Genomic DNA, 12,051 nt, shown 5'->3' on the forward strand with positions numbered 1-12,051 from the left:
TTTCACTGATTCTCACTAGCTTTCACTGATTACGGGAATACTATTACTGGATTCTGTAAAATATCTAAAATAAAGTTCTTTATGACCAAACAACAGAACTGACGTTAGCACAGAGATGCACTAGATGGCACTGAATGTTCAGTATTGATGACTCTCTGTGGAACCACTGAGCTTCAAGTTTGTTAGAGGCTCATTAACATTTCTGAGGTTGAGGTGGACAAAAACAAATATTTTACATCAATATTTATCAATATAGCCATTGTTTAAGTGTCTAGGGTGCAATAAACAACACATTACGCTTCTTTACATCCAGTTTTGACAAATAGCAGCCAATAAAACAGCCTTGATTTCTCCATCACATAACGTTTCATTTTTAGTAGTTTAGAAACTTTTCCTAAAAGTAATTTTGCACAGGTACATTAGTCTCAGTTACAATAATGGAAATCGGAATATGCAAAATGTTTAAAAAGTTGAATAACTCAAACAGCACTCGTATAATTCATAGAACATTTATCAAGCTCACAGACTGGAGTGCTGTCTGACCTTGATTTACTATTTACTCTTCATTTTTTGATTTGGCACCTACTGTATGGTCAAAGATACACAGTGTCATTAGTTTAGTGGCTCGGTTACTTCAGAACCTTTGTTTATATAATGTGCAGACTTTTCTGTGTTTGAAAAAAAAACTGCAATGTCCTCAAACCATATATTCCAGCTCACTGTTTATATGTGCAGCTGTTTTGTCAATAAGGTTTATGTTTCTTTGTGAATCTCACAGCAGATGGAGGCCCACCTCTGGTCTTCGAGTGCCCGAATCTAGTTAGTGATTTTCCCTCTTAATGAATTTTCTGCTAGTTGTCTGATAAAATATAAAAGCGGAGAAACCATCAAGCTGTGCCGGACTCTGCCCTCCAGCACCACAGCTGTAGTCCTGTCTTAGATCTGACCATGTGATGACATGAGTTGACTCAGTTCACCCACTAGATGGCACAAAAGCACTACAAAGCAGTTTGAAAGCTGGTCCTGCTGGTTGGCAGTGGTGCTACTATACTAACAGTCAAAAACAACTCTCACCCAAAATGTCCACAGATTCTGGGCGACACCTCTATTGCATATTAGTTACATTAGCCTAGTAGCTTCATGCACAACTAAGAAAACTGGCCACGAAACACGTCTTGGCCAACTGACAGTGTTTGGGCTGAGGAGAGAACAGTCCAAGATTGATGTTATGTTGAACTTGTCCTTTAAACAGCAACCAAACACATCCCTAATAAATGTGAAGGACCTGACGGTCAGCTGTGTCTGGAACTTGTGAAAACTTCTAGAAAGATCTTAGAGCAACAATTTTCTATTTCAGTCCTTTGGTTTTGTATCTGATAAAATATCTATTCTTCTGTTTTTAACTAGGTGTAAGGAGCTATAGGCTAGTTTGTAGTGTATACTAGGACTACTTGCCCTATTTTAGACATCTGCGAAAGCATTTGAGCTTAACGTGTCTCATCAGTCCTGTTATTGTATGGTTATTATATCTTTTAAAGGACCCATATCCTGCATTGATCTTGTATTTATGTTTTATCCCTGTGATGAGTTTACATATAGCTTGTGTGAGTTTATGTACAGCAATTCATGTTTCATGCTATTCCAACCTCTCTTTATCCATCAGATAAGAGCTGAAACACTCTTTATAACTTCAGTCTGTGGGCGGGGCTAAACTACTGCATCCGGAAAGGGTCTGTAAATGAGCCTGTAAATGTGTTGGATTTTGTGACGTCACAAAACAGTGAACTGAAAACGGGCTGTTTCTGTAGCTTAGGACTGAATTGTCCAGAGAGTGAATGAACGGTGTGATTTGGAACTTTGTCAGTGTTTCGCAAACAGGAGTAAATTCTTGTATTGAAGAGCAGCCAGTGGTGATACGGGCTGTGTGAAGGCATGATGACCGTACTTGATGTGTGAGGAGTGTTTATGTGTTACAGGACATCAATGAGCTCCTCCCGTCACGCTCATGAGGGCGGGGGGGGGTCTAAAATCGCCTTTCCTGACTCGAGCGAACGCAGGTCGGACCTGAGGTGAGCCTCACAGCCACACCAGCGCTCAGAAACGCGTCCAGGCTGCGTGAGGACACCGAGGACGCCGCCAGCCCCCTCCACAGGTACGTGCCGGGAGTTTATTCCGTTTGCATTAGTACACCGGGGAGGGAAAACGAGGGAATACAGGGAGGGAACTGTAAAAACAGACCTGGTCGTCCTCACACTGGCCGAGAGCGTCACAGCTGCCTGAAACACAGCACGCCGTCCGCTCTTACCGGTTGCTCCGAACTCGGAGGTGAATCTTTAGGTTTGAACCAGACGTAGAGCTGCCGTGCGACTCGACCTTCGCGGCCGGTTTCCCCGCGGTGTCCGCCGCGCATGTCGCCTGCATTCCGGGGAGTCGTGTCTGTGAGTCGTGACCGGCTCCGTGAAGCGCAGCGAGAGCGCCAGGTTCCCGCCGCCGTGCCTGAACCGAAGCGCTCGAGCGGAGCTCTGTGAGGGGAAACCGCCTCAGCCAGCGCTCGCCTAGCAGCCCGCTCCCTCACCGCCGGAGACACGGAGAGATTTACCAGCACAAATTCACGTTTTACACCAACTCCACGCTACATTTCATCTGTTTTTTGCCGCTGCTCGTTTCTGGTCAGTCTCCTCTCTGCTTGCTGTTCCTATTTGGGCTTAACAAGTTCATGAAATGGTTTCAGACGCTGACCACAGGGCTTCATGACAGCTCTCCAGGGCCGTGAAACCCTGTCACGAGGTGCTCGTTCATAAAACAGGTGGTTTAGATAGCAGTTTAACATGGTTACCTCTGCAGTGTGAGGGGAGAAGGTTCTGTGCAGGTTCGACTTTCATTCAAGGTACAGACAGTGTAAACGAACCCTCACGTACAACTGGTTCTAATGCCCGTCTGTGTACCTTAAATACGCTTGTCCTAAAGCGAGGGGTTCGTACTGGTGCCCTTTCATAGCCTAAGGTCCAAAACAGACAGTAGAATGAAAAGCCTGGAGTCAGGACAGAGTCAGTACCTCTGAGGGAATGTGGACTATCTTCCCTAAATACAGGTACAGTTAATGGCACAAACCCCAGAGGTGGACGAAGTTCACAGATCCTGTACTTGAGTTAAAGTAGAGACACCCAAGGTAAAATATTACTCTGGTAAAAGTAGAAGTTCCTTCCTTTAGACCTCCACTTGAGTAAAAGTACTAAAGTATTTGCCTTCAAATGTACTTAAGTATAAAGTAAAAGTACTAAAAGTGTAATTGTGGCTCTGATGTCCTGTTATCATTTTTATAACAAGACTCGCTTCATGAACTCATTTCAGGTGAAAATCCTCCAGCGTCTCTCTTGGTAAACCAGTCTTTTAATAGAACGTCATTAATTAGTGACGCTGACGTCTATTAATATGATTATAAGCACAAAACACTGAAGGTAAACAGTTTCCATCAGGGAGAACCGAGTGGCTCTGAAATCACTTTTTACACACAAGCAAAGTTTCAGTTTAAGATTACTTTGTAAATTAGTTACAAGTTGAATAAAAACTGGCTTTAAACTCAGGATCACAAATAAGTTTTCCTTTACTGTGTTGATCTGTAGGTCTCTGGTCATAAACATAAACTAACCCAAACTAATTTACTATAAAATGAAAGTGGTTGTGTGAATTCAGAAAAAAGAAAACATGCCAGTCAAACTGCTTATGTGGACATATTTCTATATTGTGGTCTATTTACACAAAGTTAGGTTAGTTCATCATTTATAGACGTATGTGCTCCCAAATTTTTACGCTGCTTCACTGACGTTGAACCGTGTGCTGCACTGGGTTGGTATGACCAACAGGTCAAAACAAGCTCAGAACAAAGTGACCGCTGTGCCCTGATTGGTGCTCTGGCTTTGTGCTTCTTTCGTTTTGACATGTTATGTTTTTATACACACAGAAACCGAAAGGAGCGACAGATTTCTCAAAATGTAGCGGAGTAAAAAGTCAGATATTAGACTCTGAAATGTAGTGGAGTGAAAGTAAAAAGTCGCCCAGAATGGAAAAACTTCAGTACAGATACACGAAAAAACTACTTAAGTATGGTAATGAATTACATTTACTTAGTTACTGTCCACCTCTGGGTACAACCCCAGTGACAGTTTAGTACTTTTTAAAGGTTTATAGCTTTTATATTGTAAACTTAAATTGCTGTATTTCAAATTGTAAGGCTTTCGCAACTGCTATTAATACCTTTCCTTTCATAAAATGCTTAAACGCTTACAAATTGTATGGCAGTATTTAGTTGTTTAGTATTACTTGGCTGTGCTAAGATGGTTTTGACTGACTTGGAGTTATTAGATGCTTCCTTGGATGCTGCCATAATCAGAGGCCATATGCCATTGACTGACAACTCTCTTTCATCACTCTATGAAATAATTAGGTTAAATAACTTAATAAGTTCTAAGAAAAATAAGTAGTATTGAAAACAGTGGATTTTGTTGGCTGAACATGTTGGAGAATCCAGTTGACTTGACCGAGAGTGATCATTATAGAGTATAGTACAGTCTGGACTGGGAAGACATGTTTGATGTTTTTAAGATATTTCAGAGTTTTGCTAACAAATCATATGGAACATGATGTGAAAGGTGCTTCATAACAACATATGTGTTCACACAAATACCACAGATACATCATTTGTGGCTTATAGAAACATCCAGTTTTAAGATTGGTACACTGCTTCAGGCATTTCAAAAGCATCTTCCGCTAGTTGATTGGCTCACTGGTAGGGGAGGGTTTCTTAAAGGGGAATTCCATATTAAATATTAAACAAACATTTTTGCATTACTCAGTTAAGAGGTGAACCAAGTCATCCAGAGTGGTTTGATGTGAAATGCGCTGTTCTAGAGAAACTTAACATGTCGGAATTGTTCACAGCAGTGAGTAGTGATGTCTGAAGTCTTTAATGCCTCTAAAATCTACTTCACAGGCAGCTTTTAGATGCACTAGTAATGAATACGCTGTCAGATGCCCGGGACATTGTTTTACAGCTGTTTTAACCTGAAGTGTCTTTTCCGACATGCATGTATAATGAAGAGGTACATGCAGGGCATGCTAAGGAAAAATAGCACCCAATGAAAACTTCTTTGTTCTTGATTTACCACCATTTTACTATTATCACCGTCACTTATAAAAACCCAGAAGACACATGGTTGTTTTGGTTAGTAAATAAAATGGCTATATTTGCATTGTAGACATCACAACCCCAGTTTCCTATCACAAAGAAATGAATGAGTCAGGAAGTTTCTCTGCTGACTGAATCAACTGAATTACTTTGTTAACATGTCAACCACTGAAGGATACAGAGTAGTTTAAAAAAACAACTCATCAAATGATTTTCAGTCACTTGATTAGCTGGATCAAGTGTGTTGAAACAGGGAAACTATGCATGACAGTGGCTCTCCAGGAGTAGGATTGAGAAACATTGCTCTAGTGCAAGGTGTAGACACAGATGTTAAGAAAATTTCTTTCTTAAACCACTCTGTAGCATTTGTGATGCAAAGGGCTTTATGTTGGTTAAATGCATCAAATATGTGAAAAGAATGTGATAACACTGCCAGAATCGCAGATCCACAATGCTGCCTCAGCCTCCATTTCTCTTGTGTTACATGCAATGGAGCAGTTTCTGAACAAGCATGGGCATAAATTCAGACAGGAATTTGCTATGAATTAATTCGCTTGCTCAAAGTGAAGGTTCATCCAAAAAATCTACAAATTTGTAGTTGTTTTACGGAAGGTGTTTGCAGAAGGCCACTATCTGCAGATTATGTGCTGGAACATAAACTGACAGAAAATTCCGTGAGATACACAGGTGCTAGGTCATTTAAAGCCTTAAAACTAGAAGCAGAGTTTTAAAATCTACCTTGAAAGATTCAAAACAAGAGTGATATGACCTCCTTTTTGGTTTTGTTAGGATCAGTGCTGCTGCAATTTGTACAAGTTGTGGAGGATATATTGCTGTCTTAGGAAGCCCACTAAGAAAAGCATTACAGTAATACATTCTGCTGCTAATGAATGCATTAAAAAGTTTCTTTGCATTGCTCTGAGAAAATGCCAACCGTATATCTCTTCAATGATAAAAAGCTACTTTAGTGACTGTGCTTACATGTGGGTTAAAACAGAGCTCAGAATCTAACATTATACCCAGACTTTATACTTCAGGTTTGGTATACGAAGCTAATGTAGTATCAGTATTTCAGTTTTTCATTATTAAGCTGTAAGAAATTTTGTGACATCCACTGGGAAATATCTGACACAGCTGGTAAGCCTATCTACAACATGTTAATCATCAGAAGGAATCAAAATTTATAACTGCATGTCATCAGCATAGCTATGAAAAACTATATTATGCTTCTTAATGACATCACCTAGGGGTAAAATGTACAAACAAAAAAACAATGGACCTAAAACTGAACCCTGTGGGACTCCACAAAAATTGTTAAATGTCTTCAATTAATGATTTCCCAATGAATCCAGGAAATGTCTTTGCAGTAAATTTGATTTTAATAGCATATAACCCTCAGACCTGCTGATTGTGAATCTATATTATGCTTTGGCCCTACAGGACAAGACATTGGCTGTGTTCAAAATGGTACACTGAGTTCTGTATACTGCATACTGTACCAGTATACACTGTACTGTGTCAGTATTTAATGTACACTACATACTGCACCAGTATATCGCTGTTGTTCCTGAAGAAAACCTTCAAAATGGTAACTTTACAGGAGAAGGAAAAAACCTACTTTACTTTTAATGTTAGTCAGTGGAACCAGACTTTTTTCCAGGCAATTTTGGGCTGTTACTTTTAAACTGTTCAACATGAAATAAGCACAATGTAAAGGGCAACAGGCATTTTCAAATTATGTCAAAAACAAAAAAATGACAAAAATGGAGGTACAAGATTTTCTTACAGCAGCAGCAAATACTATATACTCCATCAATATATACTGTATACTGCATACTATATCAGCATATACTGTCTATTGCATATTGTCCCAGTACATACAATATACTGTAAACTGCATACTATAATGGTATATACTGTATACTACATTAGTGATTACTGTACACTGCGTACTGCATCAGTATATACTATACTATACCTGCCTGAGTGTATATTCTGTACTGCATTCTGAATCAGTATATATTGTATACCATACCAGAGGATACTGTATACTGCATGCTACACTAGTATATACTGTATACTGCCTCGATATATACTGTGTATTGTATACTTTATCAGTATCAGTGTGTACTGTATACCAGGGCAAGATGACAAGATTTATCATGATCATGATCAATGAAATCACATCATACTACAATATGTTTTTCTGAGCATATATTGTGAATATTGTCAGTACTTAAAAACACTTCCTAATACATTTGATTACAAAGAGAGTCTTGTTTTGATATATACTGTATAATGTATCATGTATTAGTATATACTGTATACATCATTAGAATATACTGTATAATGTGTAGTGTATTAGTATATACTGTATACAGCATACCGCACAACTATATACTATATATTGAATGCTAGTTTTCATATTAGTAGTATAGACTATGCATCAAAAGCCATGCGCTGTACTACAGGGCAGGGACATGACTGAAATAACCGCATTGCATTTTGGGATGCAGCACATCATGAACATAGCTCTGCCCACATATGGGAATATTCGGCTAGAATAGTACGTCATTCATTTATCTTTGGTGTACTGGAGAAATTCATGTTGGTTTCACATTGCTTACTACTTACTTCTGTTGGACAGTACATGAACAGTATGCAGTAGTCTGTTTTAAAGACAGTCCTAGCCTAAAGAACAGTGCTTTGGAGCAGGGATGGGAACTACAAAATTTGGTGACTTTCCTGCTCAAACATACCTGCTTCATCTCAGCAGTTAATTACCGTGTTTGGTTGTTGTGTCAGAGTAGAGATTCACTGACCCCTGAGGATTGGTTGCCCAGCCCTGCTGTATAGTATGGACACTCAATTCTACTCTAAATCAACTGGGGACGCAACATTTGCGATTATTTGTTCCAGCCGTGCACCACACATCTCATTCCACTAATTAGAGTCCCTTCTGTGTTAAGGAGCAAGGCTCATTATTGAAAGCAGGTGTTGTTGTGCAGAGTTGCAACAGACACTGTGTTTATATATGCGCTGCTTAATTTAACCCCTTAAATCCCAGGCACATTACATACTAGGGCTTATTATTCAGTAACTACAGGGACTATAAGAGGTTAATGGATGGAATGGGAGTGCCAGCTGTTTAGACAGCCATTTAACCCCAAGTAAGACCATTCTTTAAAGAGGTACTCAGGCCATAATGCTAATCCTCCTTGGACATTCCTACTTGATGTCTTAAATCCGACTTGATTGTGTTCAAGTGGTTTTGGTTGGAAATAAGTGGAAACAACGTTTTTGGCTTACTTTTATTTTTCTGTTAATAAAGAAAGTCTGTGTACATATATTGTATCTGTATTTCCATGTGTAGATGGTTTCACCCTGCAGTGTTAATGTTGTGGTTGATAAATAACTGAAATAGAGCCAGTTTATCAACAGCCATCAGTTTTTTTTGTTGACACGCCCAACGTGTCCTGCTAGTAAACATGACATTGTGGTGCTGTTCATGTGCATGAGTCTCGTAAATACGATATTTCCGACACGACTTGAAGGCAGCATAAAAATAAATCCATTGCTACATCAGTTATAAACATGCATGCTTGCTTTCTCCAGTGGTGTTACTGCAGACTTACCAGTGAGATTTTCAAGTTAAAAAATCAGAGGTGTTTATTCAAATTCAGCAGTTTTCAGACCACATCATAAGCTTTCACTTAATAATGTCATGCAGCAGATTCCAAAAGAAGGCCCAGCTCAATGTTTAAGTCCCAAATGCAGAATCAACATTATACTGTTGAAGATATGATGATGACAGTAGATCATTCACTTACATCCTCGGAAGACACGTCCTTCTCCGAGTTTTGACTGAGTTCTCTATTAATACTCTTTCAAATCATTCGCACTCATCAGATTCATCTGCTCAGGGAAGGGGTCTGAAGCACATCCCACAATACAAAATGATCTACCACACATTGCGTGCACATATACTCTCCAAGTCAGACAGCTTTGAATGCTAGTTTTAGGCTGTAATGCTCTGTTAATGCTTCTGTAACTAAAATGCTGCTACCCAGTATTTTCAACAAACAATGTCAACATGTACGAGGCATTTAAGTTACCTATTCGAAATTTTACTTAGTGCCAGTGGTCAACACTGTGCTGTAGAATCACATAGTGGGTACTTACCTGGGGGCAGTTGTGGGCTGGAGGTTAGGGAACTGGCCCTGTAACTGGAAGGTTGCCGTTTCGATACCCAGTGCTGACAGTCCATGACTGAGGTGTCCTTGAGCAAGCCACCTAACCCCCAGTTGCTCCCTGGGCGCCATGGATAGGGCTGCCCACCGCTCCGGGCAAGTGTGCCCACTGCCCCCTAGTGTTTGTGTATTCACTAGTGTCTATGTGATGTTTCACTTCACGGATGGGTTAAATGCGGAGGTGGGATTAAAAAAGTATCACTTAACGTACAGACCACAAAGTCTGAAAGCTATTAGTTTATCATAATAAGGACGTGTACGTCACCCAGCTTACAGGGGTTTGGCCTCTAGTTCTGCATTGAATGTAGCAACTCTACACTAGATGAGTCAATCTTTTTGTGCCTCTGTAGTATGCAGTATTTCGTCACTGTCTGAAGAAATGAAAGTATCTCCAAAATAGTAAGGTTCCAGGAGAGGGCAAAAATGTTCATCACTTTTAATGTAAGTTAATGTGAGGAGGTTTAATTCAAAGTGATTTTGGAGCATTTCTATGATTGGTCCATTCATCATGAAAATTTCACATACTGTAAAGGGCAGCTGCTGAGCTCAGATGATGTAGAAAAATAAAATCGACAAAAACAGAGATACTTCCTAGATATTTGCCAATATTGCTGTGCTTTATATATTTTAAAGGCACAATTTTTGGCTTTGTGAACTCCATTTCTTTATCTAGCACATTTTTTACTGTGCAACGTGCCATATCATTTAAATGCTTGGCAGTCTCTAGCACATTTTTTCTGACTGAACCATTCTGTGTCTTATCAAAAATAAACTGTCATTGTTTGTAATAAAAGGAAAGCCACAGATTTTCAAATTTTCTGCACAATTATGGAGATGTAAACAGGATCATTAAGAGTGGTTTTATGTGAAATTGTGTATTTTAGAGAAACGTATGGACTTGGTCAATGAACTTGTGAAAAGCATTCATCATTGACTTCATCCTCAGTGTATTTCCTGTTCAGCGCCCCGTCTGCTCCAGACATATGAAAAAACTGTTGAAGTGTGTTATTTTAACAATAGGCAAAAGCAGTCATTCCGGCTTTGCTTTGAAAAACAGCAGAGTTGTAGTGATATGCTAAAGCTGTGCTGTGGCAATAGATTACATAAGAGCTTCCCATGCAAAAAAGGTAACAATCCAGGAATTCTGACCTTTATTTTAAAACTTTAGATTTTTGACACTAATGTGAACTCACTGTCTGACTTCTGGCTTTAGCAGTGGTACAGTAAATGAATGTCAGGTATTCTGGTAGGCTGCCAAACTGTCAAATACTCTGCTAGATTTACTCCTGTTTCCAGTATGATGCTGATTTTCTACACTCTCTGTGCTATTGTTGTTGCGTTTTCAGGCATGGCATATCAGATTGCACTGTCAGAAAGTAAACTTTTCAGAAAATATGAAAGGATGAGAAGGACAGTGGGCGGCATGAATATTAATGATAGTGTCCTGCTTGACACAGTATATAGCCTGGGAGAGAATTTGAGCAGAGGAGTAGCAGCTTTTTTGGTGTATGACTGAATCAGTAAATTGTTATGTATTATACTGATGCTCTCACCAGGCCTTTTAGCAGGCCTTTTAATATTGAACACACTGAAGAAAACGTGTAGCATATTTAGTATTGTGCAATAAGTATTTATTTGTTCTGGACAATAACATCAAAATATTTACAAATAAACAGATAAACAGTATATTGGACTGTTGTATACAGTCAAATCAGATTGAATTAATCTTTGCATATTGCATATTGTATCTTTGCAATGTGCAATAAGACATAAGAGTAGTAATATATATAAATTTAGGTATAATAGTCTGCTAAGAAAAAAAAACTCTTGATTTGTGGTTCAAACTAACCTAAACTGTTATCAATATCATCTATAAAACTAGTAATAAGACTCTAAATAGAAAATAACAATATAACTAATAATTTGTTCATATGATAGTCCAGTGCAAAGTTCTTATTTTACATGCACATTTGGTATAAAAAAATGCTGCAACTTTTCCATGTTCTGAATAAAGACATATTACACTTTGCTGTTATATACAACTGACAACACCAAAAAATCCAAAACACAGCTAATGAGTGCTGTTATTTATTGGCTTCCTACTGAAATATCTGAATGAATTAGGACCGCCCTCATAATACACTGTATGCACAAAAGTTTTGGGACACCCTTCCTAATTATTGAATTTAGGTTTTTCAGCCACATGCATTGCTAACAGTAAAATGAAGCACATAGCCTTGCAATCTTAATAGACAAACACTGGCAGTAAAATGGGTCATAATGATGAACTTAGTTACTTTAAACATGAAACTGTCGTAGGATGCCCCTCACCCACAAGTCAGTGTGTGAAATTTCTGCCCTGCTAGATCTGCCACTGTCAACTGTGCTATTATTGTGAAATGGAAGTGTCAAGGAGAAACAACAGCTTAGCCACAAAGCGATAGACCATGCAAACTCACAGAGGCATTGAGTGCTGAATCCTCTGTGTAATCACTCTCTGAACAGTTCCAAGTTGCCTCTGAAAGCAATGTCAGGAGAAGAACTGTGCTTAGGAGCTTCATGAAATGGGTTTCCATGGCTGAGCAGGTTCACACTAAGATGAGAATGTACAATGCC

The 12,051-nt window shown here is 39.1% G+C and overlaps 1 protein-coding gene across 2 annotated transcripts in view; it reads left to right on the top strand.

Annotated features, from left to right (window-relative positions):
• Positions 1-1,814: 1,814 nt before the first annotated feature.
• Positions 1,815-12,051, top strand: part of si:dkey-240h12.4 (death-associated protein kinase 2) — a 39,529-nt gene continuing 29,292 nt past the window's right edge. The window contains exon 1 of one of the 2 annotated variants that reach the window (XM_017720062.2): positions 1,815-2,152. The gene's annotated coding sequence lies outside the window, so the exon portion shown is untranslated. Of the gene's footprint in view, positions 2,153-2,304; positions 2,670-12,051 lie in introns of those variants that run through there. The other variant, XM_017720063.2, reaches the window with a different exon arrangement.

The sequence above is a fragment of the Pygocentrus nattereri genome, chromosome 1 (assembly GCF_015220715.1).
Source record: "Pygocentrus nattereri isolate fPygNat1 chromosome 1, fPygNat1.pri, whole genome shotgun sequence".
Lineage (NCBI taxonomy): Eukaryota > Metazoa > Chordata > Actinopteri > Characiformes > Serrasalmidae > Pygocentrus > Pygocentrus nattereri.